The following is a 10819-nucleotide window of genomic DNA, read 5'->3' as shown; positions in this document are numbered from 1 at the left end:
TTCCTTACCAATATACCGGGATGATGAGAACAAAGTTGGGATTTTGGAACACTCATAAAAACCATAATATAGAGGTGAGTATACTAAAGAAAAGAGATGGAAAGAATAAACTACACCATCGAAACGATACTTACCAATGAAAACCTTAAGTTCGAAGAACTTAGATGCCTAAGAATAGAAAAAACTGAGTTAGGATTTGAGTAGAGAAGAACTATAAGAATCAATACAGAAAGGAACTAGAATTAGGAATACCTTGAATGCTTCTATGACCGAACTATACCTCGAAACCGAAATACACTATAACCTTACTTCTCAAGTGTTTATTAAGCTTATAATGATTAAGCTTATAACCCCAATTCAAGTGTTTATCACTCTATAGTCTCACTAGCACATGGAAGTCTCTGATCAATGCTTGAAGAATGAATGAAAAGGCTTGGTGCTAGGTCCTATTTATAGAGTTCTAGGAATAAAAATCTTCTTTTTGGCTTTGAATAAAAATAATAAATTTAATTGAAAATATTTGAATATCCTTCAGCCAAAGGCTTAGGAATTGGTCAAATTTTTCAGAGAGAGTTAAGGATTCAAAGCTTGATTTTTAAAATAATAAAAACAAATAGAATCCCAACTTCTAACTCCCTAAATCTCGTAACTCTAAACTTACCTGCAGTAAAATCAACATATCTGGAGCTGTAGAACTCCGATTTGGACTCTCTTTATACCCTTAGAAAGATAATTAAATTATCTACAACTTTCTAGAAATACTATTTTTCGAAATTCATAACATAACTGGGTCAAAAACAGATCGAAAGTTACAGTACCCTAAAGTTACGAAAAATCTATTTACAACCTAATCCACAAATAAATAAAATTGTGACAAATATCATGCTCCTCTCATATTTTGGTGAAGACTAAGTCTTATATTTATCTTATTTTATCATTAAAATAATAATTCCTTAATAATCATAACCTTAGGAATAACCATGCTCATGACAAGTGTCATATTCTTATTAGCTCTATCTAAACCTTAGGTTATAATAATTATCATATTAATAACCAACAATATTAATCAAACTTTATGTTATAATTAATATTCTTAAACTATAGGTTAAACTTATAAAATCCATAACTATTGCTAGGAGTTTCCAACTAAGTCCCGGCTTGAACCAAAATTCACAATAATGAACATACTATAACTAATACTAGCTATTACTACTACCACTACTATCTAACTAGCTAAGTAAATTCTGAGACTCTACAATTCTCCCCTACTACAAAGAATTTCGTCCCCGATATTTACTTATCAAACAATTCCGGATACCAGGCTAACATGTCCTCCTCCAACTCCCACGTTGCCTCCCGTTCATAACTATTACTCCATAGGACCTTGACTATCGGAAAACTCTTAGACCGTAATTCTTTCATCCCTCTATCTAGGATGCTAACTGGTCGTTCCTCATAACTCAAGTCTTTCTGAAGTGCTATCGTATCGTACTTGAGGACGTGAGATGGGTCTGACACATATCTACGCAGCATCGAGATGTGGAACACATTATGGCTATCTGCTAGAGCTGGCGGTAGGGCTAATCTATATGCAACTGCTCCCACTTTGTCCAATATCTCAAAAGGACCTATAAATCAAGGACTAAGTTTGCCTTTCTTCCCAAACCGCTTCACACCTTTCATAGGAGATATTCTTAAGAAAACTTGATCTCCGACTTTGAATTCCACATCACGCTGCTTGGTATCTGCATAACTTTTTTAACGGGTTTGAGCAGCGAGCATACGCTTTCTAATCAGGGCTACTACATCCTGAGCTCCTCTAACAGCTTCAGTTCCAAGTAGTTTCCTTTCTCCTACCTCGTCATAATGCAACGGCGATCGACACCTTCTTCCATAAAGCAACTCATAAGGTGCCATCCCGATCGTTGACTGGTAGCTAATGTTGTAGGAGAATTCTATCAGCGGCAAATACTCACTCCCAGATCTCGATGTAAACATCGATCCTCTATCAAATACTATTGTCTTAGAGATTCTATACAATCGTAATATTTCTTGGACTTAAACGTCTCCGTAAAGATCTGCTGTGTACGAAGTCTTAACAGACAGGAAATGAACTGACTTGGTTAATCTATCTATTACTATCCAAGCTGAATCATGCTGCTTACTTGTTCGTGGTAAACCCATCACGGAATATATGGCTATATCATCCCATTTCCATTTTGGAATGCTAAGTGGTTGCAATAAGCCTGCAGGCCGCTGATGTTCTGCTTTCACTTACTGGCATACTAGACACTTAGACACAAATTATGCTATGTCCTTCTTCATCCCTGGCCACCAATACATTGCCTTGATGTCGTGTGCCATCTTGGTCGACCCTAGGTGAACTGAGTACGGGGTATTGTGCACTTCTTCTAGAATCTTCACCTTATTCCCTTGATCGCTTGGCACGCATACCCGATCCTTATATCTTAATAACCCTTACTTGATATTGAGAAATCCGCGACCTTCCCTTCTCTAACTACATCTATATGTGTTACTAACGTGTCATCATGCACTTGCCCATTCCGTATATCATCTAACAGACTTGACTAAATGGACAAGTTAGCCAGTTTACCAATGACTACTTCTATTCCAGCATTGATCAGCTCCTATTGTAGCAGCTTTTCTATTCCAGCTAACGTTGCTAGACTTCCATAATTCTTCCTACTAAGCACATCAGCAACTACATTTTCCTTGAGGTGTAGGCTATCACCTTATCATTCTGCATCAGCACACAACCCCATCCTTACTTCGATGCATCGCAATAGACTACAAACTTATCATTGGGTGTCGGTACACAAAGTACTGGTGCTGAACATATCCTTAAGCAAATGGAAACTCTCTTCACACTTATCCGTCCAGTTGAACCTTTGCTGCTTCTGGGTTAGGTTGGTAAGTGGAGTGGCTATCTTAGAAACGCTTTCTACGAACCTCCTATAATAACCTGCCAATCCCAGAAAACTCCATACTTTGGATGTGTTCTTTGGTCTTGGCCAATCCTTCAGAGCCTCTACCTTTGATGGGTCTACTGCAACTTCGTCCTTGGATATAATGTGCACGAGGAACGCCACTTGCGAAAGCCAAAACTCGCATTTCTTGAACTTGGCGTAGAGTTGATGTTCCTTTAGTCGTGACAAAATCAATCTCAAATGTTCGTCGTGCTCTTCTTCATCCTTGAGGTATACTAAGATGTCGTCGATGAACACTACGATGAATTTATCTAAGTAGTCCTTGAAGACCCTATTCATCAAGTCCATAAACGCGGCTGGAGCATTGGTAAGACCGAAAGACATAACTAAAACTCGTAACGCCCATAACGAGTTCTAAAAGTCATCTTGGGATTATCCTCTTCCCGTACTTTGAGCTGTGATACCCAGTCCGTAGATCAATCTTTGAAAACACGGTTGCCCCTCGGAGTTGATCAAACAAGTCGTCAAGTCGGGGTAGCAGGTACTTATTGTTAATTGTCACCTTATTCAGCTGATGATAATCTATACACATATGCATACTTCCGTCCTTCTTCTTCACAAATAGAACCGGTGCTCCCCATAGCGAATGGCTCGGTGCCCGGTACTAGTTCGATTGTGAAGTCTGTCTTCCGAGTCGGCGGCAATCCTGCTAGTTCCCAGGAAATACCTCTAGGAATTCCTTTTCATTGAGGAAGTCTCCAACTTTTTGTGGTGTTTCCTTTACCACATACGTAACGCTAGCTAAGAATGCTTGACACCCTTTTTCTATCATTCTTTGGGCATTAAGAGTTGATATTAGCGGTGTACGTAGTCCTAAAACTTTTCCCATATAGCATCGTTTCTGACCGTCAGGAGTCTCGAACATCACTTGCTTACGTCTGCTATCGATGGTTATGCCCTGCCTTGCTAGCCCGTCCATGCCTAATATCATGTCGAAGTCTTTGATTTCCAGATCTATCAGGTCTCCTTCTAGTTCTATGTCCTCGCGATTTTGATTGGTACGCCTCATACTATCCGTGATGATAGGGCTATTTTACCCAAAGGCAACTATGTCACAAACCTAGTTCTACAAGGTTTGTCTAATTTCTCTATCATTCCTAACGAGATATACGAGTATGTTGTTGAACATATACTATCGAGGATAGGAATCTGACCTGTAACTGCTTGTTACTAGCATTGGCTCCTCCCTGGGTCAAGGCAAAGACTTTGGTCTGGAACCATCGTTTAATCCCTTTTCTCCTTCTGCTTAAGCTGTGGACATTCCTTCTTTCGATGACTTTCCGTTTGGAACCATCGTTTAATCCCTTTTCTCCTTTTGCTTGAGCTGTGGACATTCCTTCTTTCGATGACTTTCCTAACCACAGTTGAAGCATCCCTTGATGTTTGCATGACATTCCCCAAGATGTTTCTTTTGGCCCTTAGAGCATTGTGGGTATTCTACATAACCCGACTTATTGCCTCCATTGTTTGTCTGTGCTCTTTTATCACCAGTAGGCTGCTTATCATCTGGATGCCTTCTCTTCTGACCATTACTATTACTATTGCTATGTTGACACCTATTGTTGTGGTTGTTCTGACCATTTTGAGGTTGACCGTGCTGTTTAGGCTCAGGCCTACTAGCCTTCTCCTTACTAACATTCGCCTGAAGCCTTTCTACTTCTATTGCCGTTTCTAGAACATTGGCATAGGTAGTATTTCCCGGGTTTGCTAGCTTAACCCCTAATTTAATCTTTGGTCTAAGTCCTCTAACGAACTTGGTCACCCTCATAAAGTCAATTGGAACCAACTCTGGTGCAAACTTGGCTAATCTGTTGAACTGCAGAACATATTCTACTACTGTTAAGTTGCCCTGCTTCAAACTAGCGAACTCCTCGACCCTTGTAGCGATGACTGCCGAGTTGTAATACTTCTTGTGGAACAGCTCCACAAATCTTGTCCATATCATGGTGGTGACATTGTTAGTCTGCTGAAGTAAGTCCCACCATATTCTAGCATCCTTCTTAAGCAGAGAAGAAACGCAGGATATGCGGTTCGCGTTGCCGAGATTCATATGTGCTAGGATCGACTCCACATTTCTGAGCCATTCTTCTGCCTTAAAGGGTTCTGTTGTCCCTTCAAAGTTTGGAGCGTGTTGCTTACGAAACCGCTCATAGATTGGCTCCATGTGTTGAGCTGGGTATGGTGCGTAGTTCGCCACTGACCATCCCCCATATGGACCAACTTGTTGGGGGTGCTGAGGCCATTTTCTATGGTTGCGGCTGCGACTGAGGCGGAGGCTGAGTCTGGGGCTGAGCCTGTTGTCATTGCTGGTGCAAAAGTTCCTTGACTTGTTGTCGCAGTCTGCCGATCTCCGTAGTGTTGTCAGCTGACGGTGCCGGCGCGTTGTGGCTAGCAGTAGCACGCACTCCTCTTCTGCGAACTGGAGGGGCTTTATTGTTCACTGGAACAGCGTTGGAGGCGTTAGCGTTTTTTGCGAGCAGATCTTCTGAGTGACATCTTCACCAAAAGTTCTAACAGTCGAGAACATGTTAGAACTTACCCTAATAGGCTCTAAGCAAAAACGTAATCTAAGCAAACATAACTCGGACCTATTAATTATGACTTCTTATGAAAAAAATTATGTAAGCCGTCTTTATGATTAGGGTCTGTTTCTAAACTTAGAAAAATAAGCCATCTTTATAATTTTAATTTACTAAGTCTGTTTCTAATCATCCTATATGACTTAATTCTCAGGCTCGAAACTCGTCGTTGTTCCAAAGTTAACCATACTGAGGGAGGGCTGGGATCAGTAAAATCATTCCCACTACTATGGCCCCCTGACTCTCAATATAGAAACTTAGTTCATTGATTTGTATCCACCCTCACTGAACTTAGTCATTAAGTATTTTATTTATTATTTATTATGATTGCAAAAGAAAAATCAAACTCATACATGATAACAAAATAACCATGATATTTATTTGGAAAAAAAGTTTTCACTATGTACAATCATAAATGCAAAGATAATAAATAAAGAAAATAAACTAATTTACAAGTATTCTTAACAAAAAACATAAGGGCTAAAACGTTTTACTAACACATAATCATAACAACTATAACATAATCACTTACATTGGCAGTTAGATTTGGAGCCTGAGCGTGTGTATCAAGGAGAACTTCATGCAAATGGACCGTTGCTCTAATACCAACTGTAATGACCCAACTATTTCTATGACCTTGGACCATTAGATCTACTATACATAGCTACTATTTTGGGAAAGATACATAAGAAATAATATAACTTTATTAAATCTCAAAATATTGTATCAAATACATAATAATAGAAAACATGGCATGGGTACCCATGGTTTAAAAGAAAAACATAAACTTTAATTCAATTGTTTAAAAAAACTAAATGTGGAAAAACATGATCTAAAAGACTAAATATAAATAACTTCATCCTCGATCGACACGCAGTCCACTCAGTCCGTTCATCCTCATCACACATGCCAAGCTTCCAAGAATCCTTCCGCCTCCATATCTAGTTTCCTGCATCACACTAAAATAAAAATAAAGGAATGAGCCTAATGCCCAGCAAGGAAAACCTAACACATAACTCATATACATAAAATTCATAACGTAGCATATAATAAAACATATCATAAACATATGTCACACATACTATAATGGCCATTATTACTTGGGGTCCCATAACTAAACAAGTCATATGCCCATTAGATTTGTGGGGCTTGCTAGCTAAGCAAGTCATATGCCCATAAATTTATTGGGGCTTGTTAGTGTATAGGTCATATGCCCAAGTCTACAAACATACACAATATAACATTTCATAACACAACATAACATAAGATAACATATCACATATCATATAACATATAAAACCCTATCCTATTTTCCTTAACAATATACCGGGATGATGATAACAAAGTCGGGATTTTGGAACACTCCTAAAAACCATAATATAGAGGTGAGTATACTAAAGAAAAGAGATGGAAAGAATAAACTACACCATCGAAACGATACTTACCAATGAAAACCTTAAGTTCAAAGAACTTAGATGCCTAAGAATAGAAAAGACTGAGTTAGGATTTGAGTAGAGAAGAACTATAAGAATCAATACAGAAAGGAACTAGAATTAGGAATACCTTGAATGCTTCTATGACCGAACTATACCTCGAAACCGAAATACACTATAACCTTACTTCCCAAGTGTTTATTAAGCTTATAACCCCAATCTAAGTGTTTATCACTCTATAGTCTCACTAGCACATGGAAGGCTCTGATCAATGCTTGAAGAATGAATGAAAATGCTTGGTGCTAGGTCCTATTTATAGAGTTCTAGAAATAAAAATCTTCCTTTTGACTTTGAATAAAAATAATAAATTTAATTGAAAATATATGAATATCCTTCAGCCAAAGGCTTAGGAATTGGTCAAATTTTTCAGAGAGAGTTAAGGATTCAAAGCTTGATTTTTAAAATAATAAAAACAAATAGAATCCCAACTTCTAACTCCCTAAATCTCGTAACTCTAAACTTACCTGCAGTAAAATCAACATATCTGGAGCTGTAGAACTCCGATTTGGACTCTCTTTATACCCTTAGAAAGATAATTAAATTATCTACAACTTTCTAGAAATACTATTTTTCGAAATTCATAACATAACCGGGTCAAAAACAGATTGGAAGTTACAGTACCCTAAAGTTACGAAAATCTATTTACAACCTAATCCACAAATAAATAAAATTGTGACAAATATCATGCTCCTATCATATTTTGGTGAAGACTAAGTCTTATATTTATCTTATTTTATCATTAAAATAATAATTCCTTAATAATCATAACCTTAGGAATAACCATGCTCATGACAAGTATCATATTCTTATTAGCTCTATCTAAACCTTAGGTTATAATAAATATCATATTAATAACCAGCAATATTAATCAAACTTTATGTTATAATTAATATTCTTAAACTATAGGTTAAACTTATAAAATCCATAACTATTGCTAGGAGTTTCCAACTAAGTCCCGGATTGAACCAAAATCCACAGTAATGAACATACCATAACTAATACTAGCTATTACTTCTACTACTACTACTACTACTACTACTACTATCTAACTAGATAAGTAAATTCTGGGACTCTACAATGTTAGATTTAGACGCTTTGGGTAATTACCTCTAAAACAGCGGCGACCGTTTTTGACAACACCACCACTGTCTTCTAAGAAGGTTGGGATGTTGTGAGATGATGAGAGGGCATGGTTGGGGTGAGGAATACCCAAGAGTTCTCGCGTGCAAGTGTGTAGGCTTGGGTAAAGAAATTAGCACCATGCCTTGGGTTTCGGTAAGGTCGAGCAGCTTAGAGGTCACCTTGGTTGCGAGTATGGAGATAACTACCACCGAAATGATGGTGGTGGTGGAGCCGATGATGATGATGACGACTTATATTTTCAAAGCTATGAAAATATTTAAGACAACGTATGAGATATATTTTCAACGCTAAGAAAATATTTAAGACTAAGTATGAGATCCAAAAGGAGCTAAGGGCTTAAGATTTAAACTTGAGGCTTGACACTTGATAAATGATAATTGAGGTTTGGGTTTTGGATTTAAGCCTCAAGAAATGATAAATATTTTAATAATAAAGTTATGATATGATTAAGTTTAGAGCTCGAATTACATCAGAGCTAGGGATTTAGGCTTGAGGCTCAGGATTTGGACTCAAGGCTCGGGAATTCATAGCATGAGAAATACTTGGAGTTTAGACTTGAGATTTCAGGCATAGATTAGAAATAAATTATTATTCAGGATAATAATTTACTAATCTTGATTTAAGTTTCCGAGATGGATATTTTGGTCGTTTTAGCCGAGAGTTCGAGTTTGGGTCAAGTGTCAGAAATAGGATTTTGGGATAAGTGTGTCCTTTAAATTATTTTCTTATAAAATTTAGTATGAATATAAGCTAAGTTATGTGTCATGTTTGGATTTATACGACCTAAAAGCAATCTCACTCATAAAAGGAAAAGCAAGCTAAGGACTCAAGGTAAGGAAGTTGTGTACCAAGAGTAACTTAAGATCTGTGGAATCTTTATATCTTGTATTATGTATGATGCTAGAAACATTATGATAGTGTATGTATGCTTTATATTGTCCAATTCTGATTTTGAAATGTTATGAATGCAAATACCATGCTATGTATGTTACTGTTCTATAGTTGTGGGTGACCCTAAAACTGTATTGTGGTATGCTCACCTTATAGGGCTGTCATTTTGGGCTACACGGAGTTTGCCACTTAGTGCAGGTTGTGGTTATTCTCCTAACTGAATAGGTCACGAGGTTGATCACCTCCCTATGTTATGTTATGTTATGATATGATCCTTTGTGACTTAAACTATGTGATACTTACATATATGTTGTAGTATTTGGCATTAAAACAGATTAAGTTTACTGAATTCGCTAACTATAAGATTATGATATGATTACATGTACTTTTATGTTAAGTGGTTGTCTATATTAGACTACTTATGGATGAATGTTTTGCTATGAAGATATGCTGGTTGTTTTTAAGATTATGTTATGTCAGGGTTATGTTCACATGTATGTTTTTACTTCCTTACTGCGTGTTATAGCTCATTAGTTACTCTGTGTGTAGGTAAGAAAAAGGCATAAGTACTCAGTATTTTTGGGCTAGAGGGGATCTTGTCTAAGTATGCATACTATGATCAACCGACTTGTAGGACTGGTGGGGTTTCTGAAAGTCTTCCACTTAATTATTGTAAAGTGTGTTACTAATTATGTTCTATGTTTCAAGTTTGGTCAAGAAGGTCTTTTAATCAAGTACTTTAATTTTATTGCTTACCAACTATGTTTTGTTTTTAACTATTGTGATCCCAACTCAATTATGTTTTTGACATATTTTTAAACACAGTTTACGATGTAAATGCTTTATTATGGTTTACAAAAATATTTTATGTTTTTAACGATCTGGTTACGAAAGTTGATTTTGAAGAGTGAGTGACTACTAGGTAAACAGTGTCGTCTTTTATTGTGTCAACTTTTTAGAATTTTGGGTCGTTACAGAAGATTCCTTAACTTTATTTTAGTGTGAACTTTTTAAATTCATTCCCTTCAATCTTAATCATCTCATACTAATACAAGATTATATTCATATTAATGAATTTTCTAATATCTATAATACTATTCAAACAATATTTTATGAAAAGATTCATTTAATTTATTTATTTCATAAAACAATGTCAATTATGTTGTTATTAAACGTATAAATCAGAGTGTGCAGTGAAAGGTATATTACAAATAGTTTCTTTTAATACTAATGAAAACTAGGATCATTATATGTATGTATATATTAAACCAAACACAATAAAGATTCATACCACTTGAAACCTATCAAGTATCGTTGCTATCTTTTATTAAAAAATAACAAACATCCAATCTACAAGATTGCACCGAGATCCACACTGTAATATTTTAAGCTAATCCTCAACACACTAGGACATGTGTGGGCACATAGGATGTTATGGACAATATAGATTGTCTTGATATTCTCAAAACATGAGATCAAGAGAAGTTGGAATAAGAGAGAGGCTTAGAGAGTGTATCATTCCTTTTCATGTTTTCTCTAAAATATTGAATAATGCATCTTTAAAAAATAATGATACATTTGGATTTTAAAAACCTCTAATTATCTACCAAACTCAGTCAATAACTGATTAGGTTTATGTTTAGATTTAATTATTTAATCAAATCAACTTATACAATCTAATTAATTTTATTATCATATAATAAAT

Source organism: Humulus lupulus, chromosome 7 (assembly GCF_963169125.1).
Source record: "Humulus lupulus chromosome 7, drHumLupu1.1, whole genome shotgun sequence".
NCBI lineage: Eukaryota > Viridiplantae > Streptophyta > Magnoliopsida > Rosales > Cannabaceae > Humulus > Humulus lupulus.
This window is presented reverse-complemented; position numbering follows the sequence as displayed.